Here is a 27,951-nt window from a genome sequence, read left to right as displayed (position 1 = left end):
ACATTTCTATTATGCTTCAAAATTTGAAGATCATCAGTAATTTCCTATTCTTCATAAAGTTCAATTTCATGCAAGAGTAACTGATGTTTTCAGATGCAGTCAGTGATGCTGTGGCTTCTGCAGAGCTTTTAGTTGGTATGAGAGAAAAAATCAAAGAAAAATAATTTTGACTAGCATATGGGTGATTTAGTAAGGCCGTTGTGACAGTGTATCCCATATTGTGTTATTAAACCCAAGCTTTATCATATTGGTAATTTTATGTATCATCATAATTGTATAATTATTGTATTTTATATACCAAAGTTTGTTCCCATTAGCTTTTAGTCTTAGATCATTAAAGGCAGATTTTGAATTCCATGTGAATTAGAATACATTTTTTTCTTAATCAGGTCAGTCTTTGCAAAAAGCTCCTGCTAGTTTAGACGTCACCCATTATAAAAGTTTTTCTTTCTCAAATCAAAACTCAATATTTCTAAGAAATTTGTTGTCTTTTTGTAATTAACTGCAACTAGGACATAGTGAAAAAGCGTTTCTAACTGTTTTAATAGTCCTATTTGAAATTACTTTCTACTTTCCCGTAATGAATCAAACTTCTAATGGTTCTTCCTGCTTGCTAATTTGCATTGTTGTCTGGTTGCCGTGCATTTAATCAGCAAGAGTAAACTGTTAACATATCACCAGGAATCTGTCAGGAGTATCTATGTAGCACCCTGACTGTTGACAGGGTATGGAAATTCACTGGAAATGATGGGCTCAGTCCACTGGGGATTTTGTCTCTTGTCACAAACACAATGACTGGTATCTCAGAATCTTCAAGTAGAAGATGCAGTAACCCAGCTCTGGTACCAGGGCATTGTGCTTATCTAGCACACCACCTGCTTTCTCTCTGGATTAGTATGCTCTCCTTATTTTGCTGTCTACCAGTAAGCAGCAGAAATATGTTTATTTTGGTAGTAAGCATTTACAGAAATGTCTGTTCCTGTATTGTTGTTGGTTTACATTTACTGTAATAACAGAAGGCGATGAGTTGCGTTGAATTACTTTGCATGGTTAACTGCAAAATGGAAGTTTTCAGGTAGTTCTGAAAAAACCCACCAAGCAGCAGTTGAATGCTTATTTCCTTTAGTAAGAACTTGCTACTTACAAAAAATTTACCGTTGTTTGATGTTATGTATTAGGCAAACTATTGATGATGAAATTGTGTACTCCCAACTTCCTTGCAGTGCTTATATTGCCATAGTTGCTTTAACATTAATAACAGTTTGGACGCTAAAAAAAATGAAATATGAGTTAAAACTGGGTTAAAATTTTTCTTCTTGGTAGAAGCCTAGAAACTGTACTGAAATTAGAAGGATTATTCAGTCTTCATTTGATCACATTAATTAAATCCAAATTTTGAAAAATAATTGATCATTGATCATTAATCTTGGAAAAACTAATTAAAAAGTTCTAAAAGAAACAGCAATAAAATGATTTTTCCAAGAGTAAAGATTCCCACCCTCTTTATGCATTTCTGATAAAGGATGGGAGGCTTAATGAATGTGGAAGAAAGAGAGCGAATAAGTCTTACTCATAATTGTTTGCTGCTCGAAATAATGGGAAGCATAATCTCGGTGTGACTGCTTGTAATTTGCTGTCCACTTGGGCTCTTATATCTGCGAGCTGTGCTAAATTATAAGTAGTCTGAAATTTCCAAGTTCTGCAATACTAACTACAAGGAAGAATTTCTCAGACCTGCTAATCCTAGTTTGGGTTAGGTGTTTGCTTTTGTTTTGGGTTTTTTTTTTTTTTAATTGCTTTTAACTACTTCTACTCCCAAATTAATTCTTTCAGTTTTTTATTAGAAAATGAAGTACTTTGCAGGGGGAAAGGTTGTCATATTGGAATGATGTGATAAACTCTCTCCCTGTTTGCCTGTACCAGGTCTCTTTGCCTATCACACCACCAATAAGGAAATTTGAGTGGTTTCAGCCATCTGGTCATACCCTCTTTACTAATTCTCAGACAGTGGTAGCATGAGAAGACAAAGAACTCTTCTTGGATGTCCACTGTTGCACATACTCCACAAATAATAAAGCTGTAGCCTGTCATTATTTCTTACAGTTTAATTTTGCTGTTGCAATATCAGGGCATAAAAAATATGAAAGCATATTGCAGTCTTACTGTTCCATCTCTTGAATTTGTTGGTTTATTTGGATTTGGTTTTTTGGTGTGTTTTGGTGTGGGGTGGTGTTTTTTTTTGCCTTTATTAGTGGCAGGTCCTCAACAGTATTTGAAGTTTGAAATGCATTTAATAGATTTACGTGATAGGGATGTTGCTGTGCCCTTTCCTAACTTTTCAGCCAGGTTAGCTGTGTGTTGTGTTAGAGGGAGGGAAGAGAGAGGGGACTTTCTCAAGAAAGAGCCAGAAGCTTCGTAAATGATTATAAAAATGATTATTGTACACTGCTTGCATTAGGACAGTGTTAAATGCGCATTAGGGCTCTGAATTGTTAGCCATTATGAACCTGGCTGCAGTTGGCATACAACTTTTTTCCTGCGTGTTTTGATTTGATGCAGTCATAAAAGTGTAAAATAGAAATGGTAAGATTCTAAGAGCAAAAATAACAACAACAACAAAATATCTGTATTTTATTGTCCTTTGCCAGGGCAAAATATTTTTTTTTCTCTCTTCCTGTTAAGAGACAGAAAGCTAATCCTACCCAAGACACCTTTTTTAAGTGCTCACGGAATAAATTACACCGTAGAGACTCAACCTGCAGTTACAGCTCAACGTTAACGTGATACCATATATTAAAGTGGTGAAGCTACACTGAATCGCAGCCAAGTGGCATGCATTGGTAGGAAGGGCGCTTATGTGATCTGAAAGGTTTTTTTTCTTAACCTGGGGCCTGAAGTGACATACCTGGACCCTAACTGGGATGTCAGTGATCTGTTGTCACGTTAGTAATCTCCCAGTGCATGAAGTGCCCGAAACCGTGCTCCGAGAGGTCTGTGCAGAATCCAGCAGTCCTCCTTCTTCCCCATCGTCACGTGTTTCCAACTGTATTGAAGCCAGGCAAGTTTGTGAAAGTGAAACCCCTTTTTTGATCCTTCTCCAGCTTTTTTTGCTTGAGATGTATTTTCAGTCGGGTTCAAGAATATTACAGCTTCTCTAAGTTTACTGGTGAATTCTGAGCCATTGCAGGTTACTTAAAGAATGCAGTAATCCATTAAGACTCCTAAAACAGTCAGTGCTGACAGAAACATTGCTGATGTAAGGTTACCGCCAGCTACAGCATCTCTATACTGTTCCTATTCTAATGTCTACTTGGCAGTTCAAAGGTCATTATGGGTTGTTCCTCTCTTGAGAAATGCATTGTGTGCTGGGCACTCAACATTACACAGAGAGGTGCTGGTAACAGACTTGATTTGCCAGTTTGCTTGATGCTAGATCATGTTTCTTGCTTTGCAGGCCATTCAGTGTAGAAATTTACCTCAATTTAAATGTTAATGATCCACTTTTTCTCGAAGCAAAGGGAAACATGCACAATCGTTCTGAAAATAAAGATTTATTCTCTTGACAATCCTAGTAATAACTTTATGTCTAAGAATCCCCTTTACATACTTGTTTTTCTCTTTGGCATTACGCTGTCTTAGGTAGGCAAGTTTTTAAATGCATCGTTCAGAGATTAAAACTTCTGACTCAATTTGACAACATACACACTTTTTTTGAAGCCAGTAAAATCAATAAAAATTGTTTGCTTTTCCTGTTGTCAGGGTTTTTTTTTTGTTTTTTGTTTGGTTTGGTTTTTTTCCCCAGCTCTTTAATGGTTATGGGAGTTTCAAAGTGCTTTACGAATTTTGGGAGTGGAAATGTTAATATATTACCACATGTGCAGTGGAGTTTTATTGTATGCTTTATTTAGAAAAGTTTGTCCACCTGTGTTTATATAATAGCACGTTTCAGAACCCTTACTTAAATTACGTGCTGAGGCTGTTGAAAAGCTACGTAGTAGTATAATAGAAAGCAATCCTTGCCTTGTCGAGCTTCCTAAGTAGGTATTTATTTAGAATAGTACAGAATTGAGTATACATGGTATATAATAAGTAGTTATTTAGGATAAAGCAGAACCAGGTATACATGGTACTAACCGGTGGGTGGAGGAGAAACCTGTAGGTGTAGTTGGACGGGCGTGGGGCCTCTGGGCATCCTGGCTGGCTGCCCAGGGGAGGGGAGCGCAGCCCCCTGTGTGCAGCCCTCCTGCAGCCCCCATGGGCTTGAAGCCAGTGGGAGTGTACTGCTATTGTGAAAACATGACTGGGACCTGTGGATTACTATATTCTGCCACACTGTGAGGACGGGAGGTAAGATTTTTTTACTTCTTTTGAATTGTCATTACCAGGCTCTGCCTAGTGTGTTATAACAAAGTACAGTTGCAAAGCTGGCGCTGGAGGGGAATGCTGATGAGCACCAGTCATGTCTTGGTAGCAGGCTGGACTTGGTCTTTCCATTAAAGGAGATGATTAACTATTCTGTTCTTTAAAACATACACAAACATACTAATTTAATATTTCAAGTGGCTGTCAGTGCCTCCTCCCTCCCTCCCTCCCTCCCTTCCCAGAAAAAAGGGTGAGGGTCACCTTGCTGTCCAAAGCTCCATTGCAACATCCATCTCCTCAGGTCCCATTCATGTAATGAAGGGGAAGGACATACCCTACGGATCCAGGAATCATGCTGGATAAAATTAGGTGAATGTTTATGTGATATTTATGTGAATGCAAGTCACTAACCCTGTCAGGATGCTCCCGTACCTTTCATGTCTTCCCACGTGCTGTGAAGATGGAGAATCTCTCACGATTTTTACGTTGCAACTTCATGTTTATTTTGCAGGGCAGGTGGCAGTTTTTCTCTCTGAGTTTATCAGTCTGTTGAAGTGGTTTGTAAAGGTCAGTCATTTTAAGTTGCTCTCTAATTCGTCATTAAATGGGCGCATGTCTACCATCTCATATGCAGTAGTGTAAATAAAGTTACTTGTTCTGAATAAAGTGAATGGGCATATTATAGAAAATGCTAATGCATTCTGAACCTAAGAAAATAAGTCTGCTTTCTTTTGAAATGAAAGTACTGTTTCTGTTTATGATAACATCGGGGGCTGCCATTAATTTTTATTTTGTTGTTCAAATATTCTTTATACGCAAAGGTACTAAGCCAGTTATAATTACATCACCACATTTGCTGTTTGGAATATCACTTATTGGCTTTGGATTAGGAGTCTTAATTACTTGATTGCTGTATTTTGGATTTGGGTAAATGTCTCTTCATTTTTGTGGCATTCCAAGTGTAATTAATATCAGCACAAAATACTGAAGTCATTAGCCTTTAGTGTTCAAAATTTTTCTTTTTTTGTCAAGATGGAAGAATGTGTCAATAAGAAAACATTTTCATTTCAAATGAGTGCTCATAAATATGTAGAAATTCCAAAGCAATGAATTGTTTTTATGAATTATAATAGATGGTATGGTGCAGCATTATGCAAAGGAAATGAATGGCATAAATTATAGTGGTATATTAATTCATATCATTTCCCCTGCAGCTCATTCCATATGTGTTAATCGCATCTGTGTGCAACCTAGTCAAGACGTTGTCACACACATTGTGAATCTTTTCCTACAACACTGAAACTCATCCTTGACTAAATTGGAATATGGAAGCATTTTTAATGGTTCTAATCAAAGCTGTAGCACTGTCTTGGAGAGGCTGAGGAGGGGAGGTTTTCGCTATCTGCTAAACAGTGTAAGAGAAAGGCTGTAACAACAAATACTGATGCATTTTAATGCTGTGTTGTCATTACTGTTGTTTCTTACTACCTCTTAACTACACTAAACTTTTCACTATGTTAAAAAAAAAAAAAAGTTAATGTAGAAAGTGACCAAGTAACTGTTTATGTTTCATTCTGTATCTCCTTTGTTGAAAGGGACCTAAGTGAAAGAGTATTTGGCAGAGAGGTATTACTGCTTTATATAGTTATTTATTGTGCATCAGTGGTAGGGATAGAGTGTTGTGTGTTGTCACAGAGTGAATTAATATATAATAATAGAAAGTGTATTACAGAATTTGTAATAGACACCAGTGGACGGGAATTTTCTGTCTTAGATAATCTAAGATCTGCAATCAGAGCAAATTGTGGTGTTCAAGGAGAGAATAGAATTGTCGGTATAGGGAGGCATGTATTCAAGATGGAAAGTTTGCAGTTGTAACTTAAAAGAAAATGTTTATACCATTATTCAAGTGTAGCTGCGGCTTCAGAAATAGTCAGAAGGCTGCAGAAAGACCTATGTGCTGAACTGGGGAGGTGATTATTACTGGTCAGCTTCAAGGACTTTCTTCAACAGTGTAGAAAAAACAGGTTCAAAGCAGAGTCATGCTGAGCTTCCGATAGATAGGTGCTCATAGGGGAGAAAGTGGAAAGGAATGTAAGTAGAAATGAGTCAGTGAGTTAAAGCTAGCAGAGGTGTTTTCAGCCTGGTGGCTGTGGACTCAAAAGAGTTAGAGGACTCTTCTAAGGATCTCTGAGGTAATGAAGAAAACCAAAACTTGTCAGCTGGCCTAAATTCGCTACCCAGGAGTCTGAACTGGCAGGAGAAATTGTCAAGGGTCAATAAACTGGAAACTCCCTAAGTTAGAACCTAAGTACCCAGACCCATCCTCAGTTAGATTTGTTGGAAGATTAATTACTAATAACTGGTTGGATACTAGATTACTTCCCTACCTACGCTTTTAATCAACTGCAATTAAAATTTTGAATTTGGATTGCACTTTTTACTGATGGCTTCCTACAAAGTGACATTGCTTTTAAAAGATGCTCTACTGCTTTGATAAGAAAGTTAACTTCTTTTTAAACAGAAAGACCAGAAAAAATCTCTGTCCAGTTGCTTTTTAATTCAGCTATATTTAATGGGAAAATTAGCCTTCAAAAGATATCTAAATTTTGCAAAAAGCAGAACCTAAGATTCTCTAGTGCATTCAGATATGCACAAACGAGCACTGTAGAGCAGGTACCTGGGATTCAAACATCATGTCACAGCTATAAAAGGATATCACATGGATGTTGTACAAGACATTTTCAGAACTTATTTCATTGAAGTATTAAATCAAGAGAATATTTAAGATCATTCCTAATTTCCAAGGTAGTTGTTTATTAGAAATTGAGTATAAGCACTGATCTGTGGATTTAAAACAGCAAGTTACTCTGAAATCAGAAGTATTAACAAGTTAATTAACTTTGGGCATCCCTGAAGTTCAGAATAGTTTTTCACAGCTCCAAGAAAATACCAGCCTGTGATTTTCTGTTGATTTAAATAAAACAAAATTATGTCCCCCAAATGTATAAGAAAATTTGAATAAGAAAAATAATCATTTCCCTCTCATGCACCCTGTGCAATGCAATATCACACAGCAACATAGGAACCCTGCAAGAACTGGAAATCATGTGTAGATCTGAGGCCAGTTCATCTTGCAGCAGGTAGTGTGAAGACACCAGGTTACTCAGTGTTTGTTTACATGTCTCCACGTCATTTCATGTGACATGATGGCAACATGCCTTTCAAAACAAATCTATTTCAATTGAATGCAAATTTATGTAGCGCAGGAAGCAGTGGCGCCTAGGAGGAATGCAGGTACATAACCAACTGCAAATATTTTCCAAGTATAATTGATTGTTCTTTCTTAGAGGTGTTCATAGAGGAAGATGTCTTTCACTTTAGAAAAAAAAAAACCACAAAGAAACTTTAAGTATTCTGTTGATTTGCCTTTTAAAAATAGACATATTTTCATACTAAATGCCCATTGAGTAAGGACACTTTGAAGTCAGTGGCCTAAAGGCATTTGTTTGTTCTTGCATCAATTTTCAGATATTTCCTTCATTCCTGACTTCTTTTTTTTTTTAGATGCACGTTCTCTACCCAGATTTGGGCTAGCTCCTTGTATCAAAACCAGTCTTCCTCCTTGTCCTCTTAATTTCCTTTATGCAGATTGTAACCCACAAAAGAATAACAAATATACAGAAGAGTCAAATAAAACAAATCTACAAAGAAAATCTGTTCATAAATGGAAAACTTAAACAGATTTTTAGAAAAGAGACTTATTTTCATTACACTTGTGCCTATCTTTATGTTTCTTGAAATGGCTAGAACGAATATCAAAGGTTACATGCCGTATCAGTAGGCTTGTGGGGTTTGTTTTTAGAAAAGAAAAAGCTCTGCAGCTTGGAGATAAAATGTAATGTAGTAGTTGCTAAGGTAACTGCATGTTTTTGTGAATAGTGGAACAAATTAGGTGAGTAAAACATCTGTAAATTGTTAATACGTAGGTTAGAGCTGCCCTTAAGCCTCAGGAATTAACCTTTTCAGACCTGCTGGCGAAGCCAAGGAATGTGGGGGAGGAAGAGTCCTGCCGTGTGCTGCAGTGAGTGCTGTCGCCTCTCCCGGCGAGGCGGGTGGCTCTTCAGAGGGTCTGCAAGCAGGGAGGAGCCTGGCTTGCATGTGAGCATGGGAACTGGTGCTTTTGGGTCATCTGGAGCGATAGAATGGGTTTGTTTGCGGGCTGCGTTCAATATGCTAAGTCTTATCTTCTTCCTGTAGTGCCAGCTGGCCTGTGGCTCCGGGGGTGGGTCTGCAGGAAGACAAGCTGAGCGGTCCTGATCCAGAGGAGGGTCCTTGTCACATCTGGCTGTGTGAGGACTGCTGCGTGCCCCGAGTCCTGTGTCAGGGACGGCCAGTTCTCATTTTCAAGAGGTAGCTCTTGGGCTCTTGCTTAGAGTGTGCTCCTGAAAAAGAAATACAGACTTGGTCCCTTGGGGAGATGCCTCTAGAGGCTGCGTGTCTCCCACCCCCATACATCCAATGTGCCTCTGAGAACGCACAGTAGCTGAGCGTGTATGCAGTTACCTTTGCTTCATCTCACACCTGGGCAGCTTGAAGTAGATGAAGCCTAGGCATTATTGTCAGCTGCTTACTGGACATAACCTGCTAGCTCTTTGCCAGCTACTGGTGACCAGTAGAACATGTTTTGAAAAGGTCCAAAACATCAATTTTGCAGGATGAAAGCGTGATGTTGTTACATGATTACTTCAAAGAGTGATGGCTTGGGACTCCAGTCAAAATCTGGCCCGTATCTACAGAGAGGTAGCTAGGATTTTATTTGGGAGGAGAAGCTTATTGAATTTCTTCTGGCACATAGAGGCTAAAGACTAAAAGTGAGAGCAGTAAAAATAGCAAATACCTTAATGGTTCCAAATCCTTTAACAATAAAAAAAAAAAAATAGAATAAAAAAAAAAAATGATTGGCCTCATTGCCATTCAGAGCAGGGATTATTTTCCAGAAGAAAGTCAAAAAGTCCAGGTGTGTCTAGATCTCAATGATTTTATGTGCCCGTATTTCTGAGCATCCATCTCTGGACTTAAAAAAATCTTTGATTTCTACCCTTGACACCTCTGCCTTGATTTCCACAAATTGAACCAAAGGTGTCTTGATAAACAAATAAGCTGCAATCTTTTGAGTTTTGCTGAATACAAAGAACCAGCAGTTCATAAGTAGATACTTAGTACAGGGATGAGGCCCTTTTTCGTCACGGTATCTTGTGGTTAATTATCCAAATGGCAAAATCATCTAAGCTCGGCATGACAGAGCAGGATTAGCAGTTTCTGTGTAAGACAGGAGTAGAGAGGTTACAGGGTCAGGATAATTTGAAAAGTGGAGGCAAAGCTTTGTATGATTAGTTTCCAATGTTAGTCCTTTACAAGAATACAATTAATTATCGTTATGTGGAACGGGAGGTGAGGGGAAACACCTGGGTGTTGAGAACTATGTCTTCTTCATCCTATAAGGCACATTCTTAATCCAGGGCATGAAGCACGCAGCTACCTGCTTGGGAGGACAGAAAAACAGGGGGAGCTCTGCAGGCAGTTCTGTCAAGACCACGTTCGTTGAAGGTCACCCAGACTGATCTGAAGGCGACTGGGGCATGCGAGGCTCCAGCTGACTGGTTTCCTCCCACCACTAGATATTTTGAGTAAGCTGTAGCTCCTGCACCAAACGCAGCCCCATGGCTCAAGTGAAGCAACATATGCATGAAAATTGCACTCTCAGCTTCCCAGGAGCTTTTGCTATTCCTGACAGCGGGCCAATAGGTACCAGTAGAGCTGCACCTATTATGGGTTATGTTTAGCCCAGCTGGAATGCACAGCGTCTTTATTCAGGAGATCATCATTATGTGATGCAGCAGATGCTTTAGAGTTAGTGGGTCAGATTCGTAGTTAAAAAAGAAATAAGTATGTAGCAACTATTAAATTTTAAGTCCATGACAGTACTTACCGATTAGCTATGAGTAACCTGGTGTAGAATTTGGTTTGTTTTGTTACAGTTTGGAGTTGCAGTTGCAAAGATAAATGCAGCCTTTAACTTTCCAGTTTTGTTTGTTTGTTTGTTTGTTTTTTCCTTAGGAAACTGCTGCAATTGCTCTTACTGAATAATTTAAAGAGCAATTTTCTAAGCATGTCAAAATTTTGACTGTTATGTCTTGTATTTAATAGTGTAAACTGACCTTCAATAATAAGACTTTATGCTGTAGGACAATATTTGTTGAATCTGCCTAATAAATTCAGAATTAGGAATAAATAAAAATAAACTTTAAATTGGGAAATGAGGCATAGACAGAACTGCATGAGGTTTGGGTTCACTGGTCTGTACACAGGATCTAAAATATTCTGCAGAGTGCATCCCCATAGACAGGAAGAAATACATTTTAAAATTAGGCAGGTAGCATTTTATACAAAATTATTTGGTCTTTAAGTATAGACTGTCCAGATAAAAAAAGTCTATTTGTCCCAGCTCAGAAATATCCTCCATTTCATTCCTTCTAGCTCAGTGATTACCAGAATCTCATTTTGGAGACACTTTCAAATCCAACCACCTGTGCTCAATATTGGACCATGGGATTCTTAAAGATTTTATGAAAGCGACAATTGCATTGGTCTGACGTTGCTTGCATCCATTCCCATGGTGTTTTCCACTTCACCTAACTAACTTTTTGTGTCTCTTCAAGACAGTTGCAATCAGAATTGCTTTTTACAGTGAGATTTGAGACCATATGAGGAGGAGTAAGTTATTAGTGTGGGGCCTCATGCAGCCCCATCAATTTTTGTCCTCGCTTTCCCAGAAGTGAGAAGAGGAGATGCTAAGAGCTCTCCCACAGAGGGCAGGACTTTGGGCACTGGATTAAAAATAGAGGCAGATAAAGAAACAAAACCCAGTTTTCTTCAGCTCTCATGTTTTGTTATTTTAGGTGGTAAATGCTTATTATATACACTTGAAAACTGCATATCCCACACCTCTGTGATGTGTAGTGTACACTTCCAAATAGCATTATCAGAGTGGGAAGATAACCATTGTCATAAAATATGGATCTTTATAAATATAGTATTGTTTGCGCTCTCTTTTAAAACATATCTATCTGGAGAATTTACTTTCCTGACATCCCTCTTCTCCCACTGAGAGCACTGATTTCTCCTCTGTAGGCCTCCTTTACCAGCAATGGGGTTTTTTTTCCTTTTCTGCCTCTACTTTGCTTACCCTAGTTGTTTTGCTGTTAAGAATTCCTCAATTTCCTTCTGGTGATCTCTTAATTAAAAGCCATGAGCCTTTAATTATTCTACAATTCATGCAAGGTCTCTTGAGAGGATAAATGCTGTCAGTTCATGGCAGATGTTGACACCTGCATAATTTTTACCACCTTTTGGATGAATGGTGATTATTTCTCAGAAGAACAATCTCAAAGCTTTATTGGAAAACTGTTCTTCTTATTGGACTCTAGCAGGAAGATCCAGACTGTTAATAGCTGTCAATCTGAAATGCATTTGGAGCCTATCCAGAAAACACACTTTTTGCATCTTAAACAGAATGTATGATTTTACATATTGGAAAAAAACCCTCTCTGGGGACAGCAAACTTTATTCAGAAGAGTTGGACCTGACAGGTAAAACTAAAGTAAGAATTTCCTTTTTTGTAGTAAAGTCTGTTTGTGATCTGTCAGTTGGAGAAGTGGAGTTGACCAAACCTTGAAGTTTAGATATAATAGCTAAAAACAATATTCTGGTCTTCATCTTCTTTACTGGTATTTCACTAGTTTACTGGATCAAAGGAAAGACAGGTGGAGCAAACCCACTGCTGCTGAAAGTGTGGCAGAAGAATCTTACACTGTGGGGATAAATACAAAATACGAGGGTTTGGGATGGATAGAAAGGTGTTTCTGTGCCTGATGACAAGGGGCTGTGACAGCAAGGCAAAGAGAGCCGGAGGTATGTGTCCCTCCACCTTGTGTGCAGTTCCTTAACTAGCAAGAAAGTGTTGACTCCCATGTAGAAGGTCATAACTCCTGGACTACCTTGATGTTCTTTGGATCAGGGAGGTTTTTTGCTTGTAGACAGTAAAAAAGAAAAGCAAAAAAAAAAAAAAAATCACCCCAGTAACCAGAGACAAGGTAGTCATAGTGGCAGGTGGGAAAGATACCCATTATAAGGTAATTCAGACAAGTAGTTGTGGATTTAAACCACAATGAGAGTCGTGGGTGGTTTTGATAAACAGGAAAAATAAATTCAAGAAACACTTTGTGTCCAGTAAATGGACAAATTCTGGAGGAAAAAAAACACATTACCTTTGTTTGTGAAACTCATAACAATTATTATGTTTTTAAGAGGTTTTGCTGCAGTAATAAATGTGCAGTGGAATGTATATGTTTGTCCAGGGCATTCATCTGGTTGAATTTTTCAAATGTCATTTAAATGTGCTTCTACTGTGTATTACTTTGTTACAATGTGAAAGTGAAGTTTTCATTCTATACAAATGCATAGAAAAATGGTATGGTATATTATGGGGTTGTTATAATTAAGAATGTAATACTGGAGGAAGAAGTGCTTTATAATATGGGAGGTGGGCAGGATTTCAGAGGATGTAACAGCAACTGTGTCATTTCATACTTCAGTAGATAAGTAATATTTTCTAGCAAGACTACTATTTTACATGGAGCCATAGTGTTTGTGAAGGGTTGAGGCATGGTGAAAGTTGAATTTCTGTTTGAATATACTGTACTGCAAAAGCAATGCTCTTGATGTCTGAATTGGCTGCTAGTTAGTTTTAGATTAAAGTGCATAAACTCCTTTTCTTTTCTCTTCATAAGGAGGTTCACAGGCATTAAAAGCAAGGCCATGTTCTCTTTCTGGATTAATAAGTACAATGCATTCCCTGGAATAATCAGAAAATGGAAATAATTGGTAGTACTGAATTATTTACAGGCTGGTATTCTCAGTCAAATATACTGCTGAGATGTATTTTAAAATAGCCAAATAACTTGTGGTAATAGTAACTGACATAACTGAATTCATTGTCCAGAAGACATAAATGTTCGAAAACAGGGGTTAACTTTCTTGCTTACTGTACTTTAGAAATTTGGAACCAAGCATCTAAGCTGGATTCAGGTTAATGTGTGCTGTGAATGCAAAAGTCGGGTGCTGGAGAATATGCTCTTGTAGACTGTTGTTACTGGGGGCATGTGTTGAAGGTTTGTGTTGCAACTTTTGTGTGGAGTGTAGGGTTGAAATTAGAATCTGTTGACTAAAAGGCCAAAAGCTGAGAACGTAGATCTAATGGTTGTAAACCTAAAGTTTTACAGAGATTTTATTTGCATATAGTCCTAGAATTGTAAAACTGTTCTCATACCTCTGAATCACTAGCTGAAAAGCTAAAAATGTGGAGCACAATAGGGCTGGAAGACCTTTGGGAGGACAGGATGACAGCTTCAAGATGTAACCATGCTGCTACTTGTGTTACTGTTGGTATATTGCTGATATTGAGGAGTACGTACCGAATTCAGAGAGGTTTTGGTTGATAATTGAGGCCCAAGAAATTTGATGGGCAGAGAGTATTAACAGTTAGGACATCTAGCATGTACATTTAATAGACTATCGATATGGTTGTGCAAAGGGAATGGCTTTTTTATAAAAAAAATTACTATAGATGATAAATTAAAGGAGAAAGAAATTAGTATAAAAGGGTCTATCGTTATTTAAAATGCCAAAATACTTTATGAAATGCAGGATGTCCTTCTATTCTAACTGCTGAAAATTCAGAGAAGCCCTTTTGACCTTCTACTGTTTAACAACTGTCAGTGGCTGAGCCATTATATTCATAAGCAGTTTTACAGTATGTCTTACAGTACATCACCGATTTATATTAATACCTTCATACCACAACCTGAAGCACACCTCCTTTCTAATCAAACATTCAGTTACAGGTGGCCTACTGAAAAGATTAATGAAATGCAGACTTTATTAGCCACAGTGGAACATGTAATTTGACTATTGAAGTTGCTGCTATTGCTCACCTAAACCCACACCTTTGACCACAGGAATTGAATGTGTTTGATCTCAGGGAGTGCTTAAAGAGGATAATTGGCTGATGCAGAGGATGAGAGCATCCTGAGTTTGGTGGCACTGTGTGTACCCGGTGAGAGGAGGACTTGCCATTCTTTCCCTCTTTCTGCTGTGTTCCTTTGGACCAGGTTACAGGTGAAGACTTGCGTCGGCAGGGCTGCACGCTCAGAAATTGTCTGTCTTGTGGCGTCCAATTAGATGTTAGTCAGGTCAACCCATGGGCTGCAAAAGAGAATTTCAGTGGCTGAGAGGGAAAGCAAAGTCAGACTGGTTATAAATAAATAAATAAATGTATATTTATATATATATAAAGCACCTATCACCATATCGGTAAACATTCTTTGGAACCACTTTAGACGGCAGACTGGGTTTTCTCCTGCAAAATGTATAGGAATAACTTGAACATAACCTTCTGGTAGGAATAGCAATGAATTGTTTAAATACTGATCCAAGTAAGAAATAGTTGCATCATAGCATACATTTTAATTATTTTTTTTTATTATTCGCTGGACAATACAGATCTCCTTCAAAGATGCTTGTAAGCCTATGTGGCAATTCTTGCTCATTTGTCTTTTGTACTAGATCCCAGTGAAAAGAGACTTAAGAGGTAAACCAGCGTTCAGTCTCCTTCTGACTTGCCTTCAGATTTGTGCATTTTTAAAACAGACTTTTTAATAGAATGGATTTGTGTGGTGAGGCTGTGTCTGTAGGTGCTTGTTTTTGTGTTCAGCATTAGAACAGAGAACATGCAGTTTGTAGAGAAAAAGGAGCCCAACAGCAGGTGGAGCAATGAACTATTTACATCGCTATATTCTGATATTGCTTGTGCTTTTTTTATCTTGTACTTGCTCCGTCTCTTTTCCTCAGGCTGTTCAGATCAATTGTCAAACATCTGCCTGTCAAAAAAAAAGGAAAAAAAAGAAAAAAAAAAAAGGTCGCCTTTCTATTTGGAAGATTAATTGAGTTATTTCAGTCATAGGAAAGTTGCCTGCTCTTGTAAAAATAGGAGGAGAAGGAACACAGATACTAACAGCTATTGATTAATAGCGGATGTATATTCAACGGGATGGAAGATAAACTGCTCTTTCCAGGGATTTGATAGATGGGGTGCTGGCTTCCCAGCTTCCTGGGGAGCACTGCAGGCACCTCTGTCAGGCTGCAGAGGGTTGTTACCTAATGAATTTCCGTTGATTACATGATAGCAAGCATTGATCAGGTCTTTGTTGACAGTCAAGTCCCTACTGCTGCTGCTGCTTCTGCTGACCTTCCTCCACTACAAAATAACTGTTTCCAAAGGCTGTTTCCCCCCATTTCTTTTCTTTTGTGCTATTCCTTTGTGCTATTAAGGACCGACTTGAAACGATGCACCTACCTAGAAAAGATCAGAACCTAGAAAAATCAGCCCAAAGTGCATGCTCTCTTTATCAATTACTTTGTTTAATGCGTAAAGTGTCCAGCAGAGTGTGTAATCCAGTGTTTTGGTCAATTAGTAAATCAATGTAATCCAAAGCAGATTTATAAACTGCACACAGACAACCTGGGGAACAGGATCTTTAAAGCCGATAGCATCAGCCAGCATGTCTGAAGTTATAATGACAAAAGGACTGGTAAGAGAGTAACTAAATGCTAGATTGCTTTGTAATGCCATTGCGAGTAAAAGGGACTCTGCTTTTACACACGACATGAGGAAGAAGCATTGTTGGCCTACTGTAGTGCTTTTGTGATTTTGTGTGCATTAGCTGTATGTAGATAGATAGCTACTTCTACTAGAAAGAGTAGAGGAAAAATATAAAGCAGCAAAGTAAGAGATCGATAGTAGAACTAATAGGGAACTGCATAAAACAGTAATTCCTAATCCACTTGCAGAGGAATCCTGAAGCATTTCAGCTGCTCTCTGCACATCATAAACCATAGAAGTGGTTCAGGTTTTAGTTCACTTCTGTCATTGGTATTGCGCTTGTTTGTCTTGTAAAATTAATTATTGACATTTTTTGCATGTACTTGAGCTGTGTTGTTCTTTGGATGAAATCTGGATTTATTTTTAAAGATTCCCTGTCACCTTTTATTCCTGCAAGTGGCCAGATAATTCTCTTGAATTTCACACTGGGGCTCAGCCATGGCTGCATTGTAGTACTACTGCAGACTGCCTTGTGTGAAGGCCACATCAGCTGCAGATCATTGAACTATCAAGAACTGTGTAGGACCAACTAGCTGGATGTTGACTTCTCGGTGGGTTGACAGGAATTTTCCTGGTTGTTAGCAACAGAGGTCAAACTAACACACAAGTCTCCTTCTGTCCACAGAAAGTACTGTGCATTTTTGGCTTGGTCTTGTATTGTGCTGAGCACCACCAGTAATATCCAGTGGGCCCACCATTTTATTTTGAAAAAAAAAAAAAAACCAAACATATAAAGGGCAAATTTGATCAAGATGGCAAGTAGCTATCTGAAATCCAGCTCTTTACTATTGTGGGTTGTGAGTGGCATTTTCTGTTCATCCCTTTGGGGTTTTTTACTGTCACATGCATGAAAACTGAAGTGGTCGATTCTGGTGCTGGGTCACTGCACCCCAGAAGAGAGACATCAAAAAAGATCATCTGTTCCACCTCAGATTCAGTTTTTGACCACAGTCCCACCAGTATCACTTCTGGCAACTGCGCTTCACCAGGTATTGCTGCAGCAGCTCCGAGCTGGGGGGCTGAGTTGCAGTGCTCCTTAACCAAAGGGAAAAGATTGCATGACTAAGTTGCAGTGCTCCTTAACCAAAGGGAAAAGATTGCATGACTAAGTGAAAGTGAATCTGTTGTATCATAAGTTATGGTTTTTTCTTTCATCACATCAGTCAAATTAAAGTTGCATAAGCATTGGTATTAGTTTCTAAATTTCATTGACTGTACATCTGAAAGAATGCCTGCAAGCAGAGAGAAGTTCATTTAATGAAATATTTAAACATTCTCCTTAACCTCCTGATGCTGCCCCTTAGATGTGTGCGCTGCACACTTGTTCCTAGGAATGGGCTGCATGTTTGCTGCCAGAGAAAAGTTGGTAGAAGTATCCAGAACCATCAAGTTCCTGAAAACTTTCTCTTAGTGAAAGACAAGAATTTCTCCTTAAGTCTGAAAGTGATATATGGACGGATGTACAATAATTCGCTTTAATTTATGACACTTCACAACCTGTATGGGATTTTTTTTCCTGAGCATAATACTGTTTGAAAGGATTTCCTTTGTAACTAGAAGCTGAGGAAGTAACAATGGCTGTCTTGAGTTTTGTCACAGAGATAAATATTAATGAAATACTTCATATAAGCTATGGCAAAGCCTCCTTGAAAATTCAGTCGAATCACTTCCCTCATTAGCTGAGAGCTCATTTGTCATTCATGAAGTAGTTCACTCTTCTGGAGGAGTGTAACTATCTTTTTAAATGAATTTTTTTTGAAAAAGAAATAACTGTTTTGTGTGTTACGTGGTCTCTCACTCATCTTACATGAACAACTCTTTCAATCAATTCCCAAATTCTAAAATTGTTTTAAACTATATGTGTTAGTCACCAGCATTCATGATGTTTTAGAAAACAGTTGAGATAGTGTAAAACTTACGGGTACTTCTCAGGCATGTACAGAGGAGTATCATTATTCCTGTGAGAAGATAATTTGTTTAATCACCTTGTGTTTTGAGGCTCAACTGTCTTTGAATGCACCTGAGAGCTTTCCTGTCATAGCATCCTCCCAGCCGGTGACTCCAGCCCCTACCAGATCTACTGTCAGTCACTGAGGTTCTCCGCACTGTTTTTCCTCCTCAGCGGAGCCATACCTGTACTTTGAAGTTACATCGCGTTAGCTCAAGACGTTGTCTTCTGGTCTCTTACAAAGAAATAATAATGAAAATGCAAAGGTCTTCCTGATTCCAGCTCCTCGGGCTAAACCACCTGCTAGCTGTGATTACCTGAGGCTTTCCAGCACTAGTATTTTCCCATACTGCCAAACTTCAAAGGAAATATATTAAATGTTACTCTGTATTAATGATTAATTGTAGGGTTGTATAATGCAGTTTCTGGCTTTTCTTGTCTTGCTTAGAGATTCATGTAACTTTGCCTGTTAATTCATTTAGAAGTTTTGATTTGAGTTTTTCACAAAATGTCGATGTAACAAAGGCCAGGTAAGTGCTTTTGTCTGGTTTGATCAAAAATCTGTCCAAAATGTGAGGGTTTTCTAAAGGGAGTAATTTTTTTTTATCCTGTGAGATGTCTTGTGTATGTAATAAATAACGTGTAACACTACTTCTGTCTTGGAGAATTTAAGCAGAATGTAGTTGCTCACAGTTCAAGCCCTCCTTCAGTGTGCTGTTAACCCAAATGTGCTTTCTTGGTGGGCTGATTCTGGCTGTATCCTTGACTCTTTACTTCTCTGGTTATGATTTGAGTTTTTCTTCTCCCTTCCATTGTGCGCCCCTTGTCCTTGTGCACACAATCCCTCAAATACCACCTCCCTGTTCACACATGTAATGTTGCTGACAAGTGTGTATTTGGGGCAGAGATGTGTCCCCTGCACTTGGAGAATGTTGTCATTTCAGCTGTCTCCATCCAACAAGGGACTGAACGATGCCTTAGAACCAATAAAGTATGGTGGTTAGAAATCTCACCCATTCAGCGCCAGTGGAATTTCAGGCAGAATACAACAGTAGTCTCGGTTGTTTTATTCACGCGCGTTAAGAGCAAACTTATTATGCTTAGGAGTGTCAAGGGTTTTCTTTTTCACTTTGGAGCATCTGAAATAACATTAGTGGAAGGAATAAAACTATATGATCTGATTGGTACAAGTAAACATGAAATAAAATAGAAAAAAAGAAGGGTGATGATAATATTATAGAGGGAAAACAGCAGATAATTGCAGGTTCAGGAAAAAAAACAACTATCAGTGTTATCAAGTAAAACTTCAAAACCTTTGTGGTGTTTTCACATCCTAAGATCTCATTCTAAGATGCTTAAGTAGAGATAAGATCAGCTGTACAGTAACTGCCTGCAGACCTGATTCCAATTTGCTGCGTTTCTCTTTCATTCACTTATCACCAAGAAATTTTCCCAACTTCCAGTCATAGTGAATTCAGGTTTTAGAGGTGATTTTTCTACCATTCAAGAGGCAAGATTGACTGCTGAAATGCAACAGGAACTCTACACTTAGATTATAACCTGCTTTGTCACTGAATGTCATAAATATTGGGACAGATGATAGATGTCCAATTTTTGTAAATTTAAAGTGGAGTTTTATCTCAAAAATAAAACTGTAAACTGAATAGCAGAGAACTGGAAAGTTTTTAGTGTTGTGGTTTTTTTTTTTTCTTTTCTTTCTTCTGGTATTCTTATTTTCATTTTAATTCTTTTAAAATAACTTTCCAACTCAAATTATTAATTCTTACGATCCAAGCCTTTTTGATTTAATAGATACTTTTGTTGTGCAGCATTTTAAGTAATTTGTAAAAATCTTAGTCATATTTTGGAAAGTTTGGCTTTTTAAAAAAGTGATTCCGCATGTCTGGTAGCTGTAAAGTAATGTGGGTGCTGTTTTGTTTTGTTTGTTTTTGGTGTTGTGTGTGCGTTTGTTTTGTTTTTAAATTTTTTTTTTTTTTTTAAAAAAGCCTCCAGAGGCATAAAGGTAAACTTTTTTCTAACAATGATATATACATGTTTTTCATTTGCCTCTACATTTCAGTATTAACTTTCAGAGCAGGAAGCTAAACCCAAACATTTCTACTTATGTATTCAATCCATTTAAACCAAAAGGCTGCCTCTGTTAGAATTTTTCAGTATTATAGGATTCAGTTCTACCACTGTCCATTATAGCAGCATTTTGCAGCGCACCAGGCTTTTACTATAAATAAGCATTTTCCTAATATTCATGTGAAGTATAGCATTTTGGGATGCTGTGTAGAGCTTTGTGTTTTCCAATATTTATATTCTGCTTCAGTCTCCAATCTTTAGCCATTATGATAGAGGTTATCATCTTTATGCAAATGATGATAATACTTACGTGTATATAGTTTTCTGTAGCAGTCACAACTTCTACAGAATAGCTTCCATGTACCTTACTTCTAGCAGGTTAGTTTTGTTGTGTTTAGAATAAACTGTATTGTATATATTTAAGTAATCTTCTCCGAGGTTGGTCTATGCTTGGCTGTACCCGATGCTTCAGAACTCACATAATTTCTATTAGAGATGGTTTACGGTATTACAGCTTGGCACTGTTGGTTTGGATTTATCCAGTGTTTTAGAGGAGCAGCCTAGAAGCAATACACCACAAGACAGTCCGTAATTAGGTCAGGCTTGCAAATTCTTCCCAACTTGATATATAGTAGTGTTAAAATGTTACAAGAGTGACACAGGGAATCTGAGCTGCCTGAGCAGGGCTTGCTGAGCGTCTTTATTGATGGGAGTTTTGCGTGAGCTTTTTGTATTTAGCCTGTGACTTGACGGGCTTTTGCTTTTCCCTGTGTTTTTTGTCAGTGTGGACACTGACTTTCTTATTTAAGTACATTCGTTAGTCTCTTTGTGACAAATTATATTAAGAATTTCTGCTAAGCCCAGGCATCTAATGGTGTCTAAAAATAGTTTCAAGACCAACAATGTAATGTCTTTCAGTAACTGTTAAATATGAGTGAACTGACTAGGCTAAAATAAGAATCAGGCCAATTAAACCTCTCTTTGAGGATAGTGGTGCCTGTAATTAGAGAGAGATGCTCAGGATCAAGATGTTTTTCTCACTCCCTGCCACTTCCCACCTCCCCTAAGATGATGGAAAGTGAAGGGAGAGAGTGCCCACCTGCAGAGCTAAATTCTTGAGCATTCTAGTGCTTACGTGGGAAACTTCAGCAGTTTCCCCAGGACGTTAAACCTTATAGTGAGGTTTTTAGAATGGACTTCTGCAAATATTCTTGGGGTTTTTTGAGGGGTGTTGTGTTGTTTTTGTTTTGATTTTATTTCTTTGGGTTTTTTTGTGGGTTTTTTTTAATAAAACAACAAAAAACAAACAAACACCAGTGCTTTCTGGGGGAAAACAGTTTCTGTTAGAAAATCTCACTAATCCACTATTTATGGTGTTGGAGAGGGGATGTTAAGTGCCCTGTTCAGTGTTTTGAAGACCTACAATTAGAAATTATGGCCTTAACGATGCATCAGGACTTTATTCTGTCAGCAGTCTGTGGAGCCTTACTTTAAAAATAAGAGTGATTTACCACTTTGGATCAATTTTTATTCCTTATTAACTAGGTGAGAAATTACATTATGAGCTACCTTGTGGGTGTACTGTAATCTTCTACTGCAGCTCAGGGTGTAACACATTAAATCTCAACTCATGAGGCTACTTCTGTAAATGGAGAACCTGGAGAGAGCTGTGCATCAGGAAGGGGAGGTGCCTGCAAGTAGGGATCCTTTGTGGTTTTGTGAACCTCATTTTGACAATTGGATAATGACAATTTGAATGACAAAATGAATGATTTGACAATTGAAAATGGATGACTCCTAAAAAATAACTGTTCATACAAGGCATGGCGTGCGGTCTTATATGATGCAGGTTATGGGCACCAACCTTAAGGTGATATTTCTTATTCTTTACTGGGCCTTTTAATCCTGCACTACTTGTATCTTGTATCTAACTGATTTCTATCTTAAGGTTTGTAATTTTTGTAGTAGCATCTTTGCAAACCTTGTCCATTTGGAAGATCTTTTGGTTTTGACAGTTTGGTGTTACTTCCTTTCAGCCTGACATAGTGGTACTGATGTTGCAGTAAGGTGGGTGTTCTGGAACTTGTAAGACTGAATGTGATGTTGAAGGTATGAAATAGTATGAGAAGACATTCTCTTCAAAAATAACTTCATACTTGTGAAGTGATGAAGCTTGCAGAAGCACTGAGCATTTCTCAGTTCTTATTGTTCAGCAGTGGGCACATGGTTCAATTGTATAATGTGAATTTAGCAGTATAATCTTTAGAAAAAAACCCCAACAAACCCCAAAAAACCTTTACGCTGACTTTTCTCAGTGTGAACAAAATCCAAAGTCTGAACTCTCCTTATGTGTTTAAACCTTCTTCCCTTAATGAAAATTTACGGTAAGAGAAGAGAGGTGAGTGCTGGTGATATAAAATATATACCATTAGGCACAAATATGTTTTATGAAGTTGTGTCACATGAGACCTTGGGAAATCTTATACACATGAATGCTTTCACAAATTACGTTTCTCTTGTACGTGCACAGGAGCAAACTACAATTTTTCTAGTCTTCAGGGTATCTGCAAGCGCATCTATTCGTGCGAATTCAGTCTGAGCTAAGAAATATATCAGTAAGGCTCTGGACTTTGCAAGGTCACTTCAGATGGATAGAGTCGTATGAAGTTTCATGTTGAGGCTTGAAAGCAGATGAAATTCAGGTGGTTTTACTCTTCAGTGTGATGTGAATTTCTTGCTAGCTCAGAAAAAGTAAGTGAAAGGACTAGCTGAAGTGTCACAGAAGGCATTAAAATGTTCCTCCGCATTCTGCTGTTACAGAAAGGGAAGGAAGCCATAGTTTTGCAAAGAGGAAAGTAAGCCCAATTACTCTGAGTAAACCTGGCAGTTTCCTTTTTAGCTCTTTCCCCACAGAAAAGGTGTTAGAGTCATGTTCTGTAGAATGGATCAGTCAAAAAGCCACGTTAAATATTTGAGTTACATGAGGCTTAATTACAGCATTGTATATTAGATGTTTTCCAGCATTAGCGCTTATGTTCCCCATGCCCCACTCCCACCACTGGAACTTGGAACCTGCAAAACATAATACCATGTCATTTTCAGTTGTAGGTGTATCTTTTATTATGGATATAGTGTTATTCTTTCACTTAACAAAGAGGTTTTGTTCACTTTTTATCCTCACATTTCATCACACAGAGGGGTGATCACAGTGCAGTGGTGTCTGGGATGCATTTGGTAAGTTTTTCAAGTGTCAAGAGTCTTTTTGATTTTTTTTCAGGTTAGTTGCAAGCACTGGCATTTCAAGCAACGACAACAGAAGCAAAACCACGCAGCTATGAGTAATTTGCCATTTCCCAATAACCTTTCAAATAGAATTGAGTGGGTTTTGCATAGGTTTCACAATTACTTTGAAGAGCATTCAAATGTACCTCTCATGTTGAAACAATCTTGTACTTAGGTTTCCCACACACCAGCCAGTAGCGTGTCCTAAGTAGTCCTCTGCAGGGCATTCCCAGACTGATGTGTGAGAATTTAGTGGTTGAACCACTCCTGTTTCTTATGTGCGGCTGCCAAACCAGTTGTTTTAGCTATCGACATTTCCTTTTAATCTTTGCTGTCTTGGTTATTCATATGTACTAAAGAATGAATGTTATTAAATCGGATGATGACAGAAGTACTGAACACAAACTTGTTTAAACTGGGTATGTAATTTGAGATTTATAAGAGGAATCTTCAAGTGGAAGCAAGTTCTCCACCAGTAGTGTTGAAGGTTCCGTTAGCTTTTCAATTCATGTTTAAAAATAGGAATTTCATATATTTTTTAAAATCCTGTGACAGAGAGAGGCTTCTATGAATTAATATAAAGGCTGTTGCATTTAACTTACGACCAATAGGGAAAAAGGACCTGCAGGGACCACAAAATACATGGGATTTACCTTGGGGCAGTGGTATGGAGGAACGCAGTTGGAGACTGGTCCAGGAGTATGTGCTCAAAAAGTACTGCACATGCCCCCATGTATCAACACCCACAAAAAGCTCCCAATAGAAATGTGAGAACTGTAGCAGAAGCCCAACTGCCACAACTGCATTGCAGGTTATAATGCCATGAGAAAAGAGCAAGAGAAATAACAGCCATGGCCATTACGCTGGTTGTTTGCAACAGAAGCACATTGGTAAATGGTATTCAAATGGTCCTGGGAACGGGCCATGGTGAAGAAGGACAAAACAGAAATGTCAATGGTCTTTACCACTCTTGAGACAGACACTTCTTCCCTACAGCATTGACCATATCAATACGGTTTCAATTCTAATTTTGAATGAGCAATCCCTTAGGCTCTCTGCAGCCGTGGGAAAGTTTCTCATTATATTCTGCAGGACTTAGTTTTCCATGCAGTGCTGTTCATGTTTTTAGTTCAAGAGAGGGGGAAAAAAAGAAAAGAAAATATTTATTATTTTTTTTTTTTTAAAAAAAAAAGCCTTACCAATGAGAGATGTTGGAGAAAAGTCTGCTGGTGAAGATACACTGAGCAAGAACTGTGAGTACTTCTTTGGGGGAGTAGATACTGAAGTATCACTGTGTCTTAGATGGCAAAGAAATCTGCCATTCATTTAACGTTTATTGAAGGGCTTTCTTTTCCTCTTAATTGATATCACTGTGATTGGATGCTTGGGGAGCATGTTGTCTTCCTCTTTGGAAATCAGTGTAGTAGCTGTGGTCCTTACTAGTTGCCTTGCATTCAAGGGGTGTGAGAACTTTTTTTAGAGTTTGAGGATGGTCAGGACAAGGGAAGATCTTATTTTCAGCTACTTTTCTCTAATTCTGTTTGTGAGTTGGCTTTGCCTCAGACCTTGCAACTATCTTCCATCATTGTTAGGTAAAACTGCCAAACTAGGAACCCAAATCTGAGGGTATTAGAATTGAAAATATTTCTTATTTCTTTGTGGATTTGATAAGACTCTCCTTTCAGTTTCTCTCACTTGTAAACTATATAATTACCTTAGGTTGTGTGATAGGCTTGCTTTAATATTCTTTAAAAATCACTGTAAAATAACAGACTTTGGAGTAGTAATCAAAGAAGTAACAGAGAACTGTAATTCCTATAAGTATTTCACCTGTTATTAAAATTTTCAAGAAAGTTTTTTAAGTGTTAGGACTCTGTTTTATAAACCTCAGGTATTAAATACAGACCTTGTCCTTTAAAAATTATTATTCGGAAACAGTAAGAGTAGTAATACAACAAGCTTAATATAGTATAAACTCCGGAAGCAATGAGAGAAACAATATGGCCAAGGTAGTAAGCTCTTAAAGATCCATTTCTACACTATTAAAATAAGCATGAGACTACGTTTTAGTGCAATGTAAAATTAATTAATCTCAAATAAATACTTAGTGGCAGCACAATCGATGCAAATCTATGTAAATAGGTAGTTATCGTGAATTAGAATGCAGTATTACTGAGTGGACTGTTTAAGATTTCATTAACTACACAGAGTGAAGACCCTCTTTACCAGGAAAAATATCCTTTATTCTGTATCAGTTGCTTTGGGTTGTTAATTTGAAAAGCTGATCATTTTGGACCATTAATCATATTAATTAGAGACAGATTTAGTGAGCTTTAGTGAAGTTCTCAACTAGATTAATAGTTTTGTAATCCAGTGTTTATTAATACAAATGAAGTAAATTAGAAGCATGACATTATAAAGAGGAAGAAGAAACTTCAAGAACTTTCCTGGATCCTCCCCAAACTCCATTATTTTATAACACCATGTTGTTCTTCAGTGGTTTGCTTTGTTTTGTTTTAGTCTTTTTTTTCCTTCCTGCAATAATAGTGCTGTAGTTCAGCCCAGATAAGCAGCTTAGGAGAAGAATGTGTGCAGTGATCTCTAACCATGTTTTGCAGTTACTTACTATCTGTGGATTTTTATTTTTGGGTGAAGAACGGAGTAGCGAGCAGCCATGGGAAGTTGTACATTGTTATTTCATACGTATTTTTATCAGTAAGATCATTTTCTTCATTCATTTGGAGGCTCTGAGCCAGCACATGCAAGATTTTGTAGGTATGGAGACTCCCACCCCAGTGTGGTGCAACAGTTTATCTAAGAGCGTTGCCATGCAGGAATCTAAATAAGAAATACAGTGTACAGTGGTGTCTCCTTGCTTCTTCTCACAGGTAGGGGGAAGTGAATCTTCAGTCTGTTAAAGATGTGACTGCATCTATTTCTATCTTGCTTTTACTTCAGAGGGGAGGTGGCACATGGTGGAGCATAGTGCAGAGGCGGGAGGTTTTTCCTAGCTCTGAATTTTTCATCTCTTTTCTTTCCTGAAGCCAAGTCGCCTTCGGGAGTCTGGATTTTCCCACTCTGGGGTTCGCGTGGCAGATTAACATTTGCTTGTAACAAAATGGCCCAGTGTCTGGACTTCTGCTGATCTTTCCCAGGGGTTCTGGTGTGAGGTCTGTGGGTCTGTGTGTGCTCCTATGCATGAGAAACAGAGATTTTCCAGGGGCTTTATTGAACTTGTGTGCTGAAGCGCCTTCTTGTTGAGCCATGTGTTAGCTACAGTTAAGGGGAAAACCTCAGATTTTTTTAGAATTGGCATCAGTTTCTCATTATAAACCTAATGTTGCAACACTTCCAGAAATGCGAGGTTCTCCTGATGGCCTGCCTGAACCTCATGGATGCCAATTCTAGCTTTTCTCTTTCCAGTATTTTTTTTAAACATCCGGTTAAAAATAATGTGAGTTTCACAAGATTAGGACTCCTACTACCTAAAGAATCAAAACGTCTATAAATCTCCATGTGCACTTAGCAGCTGTGGGAAATCTGCATGTGTGTGCATGTCTTTATGTCCTCCAAAACTTACTATACCAAACTGATCCACAGATCCCCAAGAGCATCAACAATTGCTGCTTCAGAGATATATTTTTTTTTTAAAGTACACCCCCTTCCCTCAATATGAAATGGAAAGCTTGGGTTTTAACAAGGTGGTTCTTGACCTGCTTTCACCTTTTTACTTCCGATACATAGGCTTACCTCTGTCTTGAAAATCACATTGTGAATCTAAATAGTAATAGAAAACTTCGGGGTTCACTTCAGAGAAAAGGTGCAAGGAAGGCAGCAGTTGCTGTCTTCATGTATTTTGAATACACGTTTCTTCTAATGCAAAATACTCAAGGGCAGTTGTTAACAACAACAAAAAAAAAACAAACCCCCAAAAAATCCTATCCAATCCAGGCTCCTGGTTACAAATCATCTGACAAAAAGATCATGAAGAAGTAGTTGCGCGACATGTGCTCATCAGCCGCTCCGGTTATTCCACAGCAGCTTTCCAGCAAGCAAGTTGGGAAGTAAGACCGGCTTTCCAGTGGAAGCTCCTTAGGGTAGGTGGTTTCAGTTTTGCCTCCCTTGATTTGAGTAAGACAAGCCTGTTTGCAGTTGTGAATACTTTTGGAGCGTGCCTTCACATGCAACTTTTCATACCTTTTTGGATTGTCTTAAAAGAAATCTGTACCTATAGTTGACCTACTTAATCTATGCAATTATTCCACTTTGCTAGGGTGTATGCACATCTTGTTCTCGTCTCCGTATTTTTTTTCCAGTTTGGCAGTCATGTCATTCCTTGTGAAAAATACCATATGGTTGGTAATGGGAACCTGATTTTGGTATTTCTATTGTTAAAATTACTGCCCAGAAGAATGGAGGCAGAAATCAGACTAGTGCTTTGTAAAATCACAGCTCATTCACTGCTTTCTCAGACTTCCTGCTGGATTAA

The 27,951-nt window shown here is 38.2% G+C and overlaps 1 protein-coding gene across 6 annotated transcripts in view; it reads left to right on the top strand.

Moving 5' to 3' along the window:
• Nucleotides 1–27,951, top strand: part of NAALADL2 (N-acetylated alpha-linked acidic dipeptidase like 2) — a 504,203-nt gene that overhangs the window by 133,320 nt on the left and 342,932 nt on the right. The window contains exon 4 of one of the 6 annotated variants that reach the window (XM_055723680.1): nucleotides 4,874–4,929. The exons of the other annotated variants lie outside the window; for them this stretch is intronic. The gene's annotated coding sequence lies outside the window, so the exon portion shown is untranslated. The remainder of the gene's footprint in view (nucleotides 1–4,873; nucleotides 4,930–27,951) is intronic. 6 annotated transcript variants of the gene reach the window in all.

Source organism: Falco cherrug, chromosome 11, assembly GCF_023634085.1.
Source record: "Falco cherrug isolate bFalChe1 chromosome 11, bFalChe1.pri, whole genome shotgun sequence".
Taxonomy (NCBI): Eukaryota; Metazoa; Chordata; class Aves; order Falconiformes; family Falconidae; genus Falco; species Falco cherrug.
This window is presented reverse-complemented; position numbering and strand designations above follow the sequence as displayed.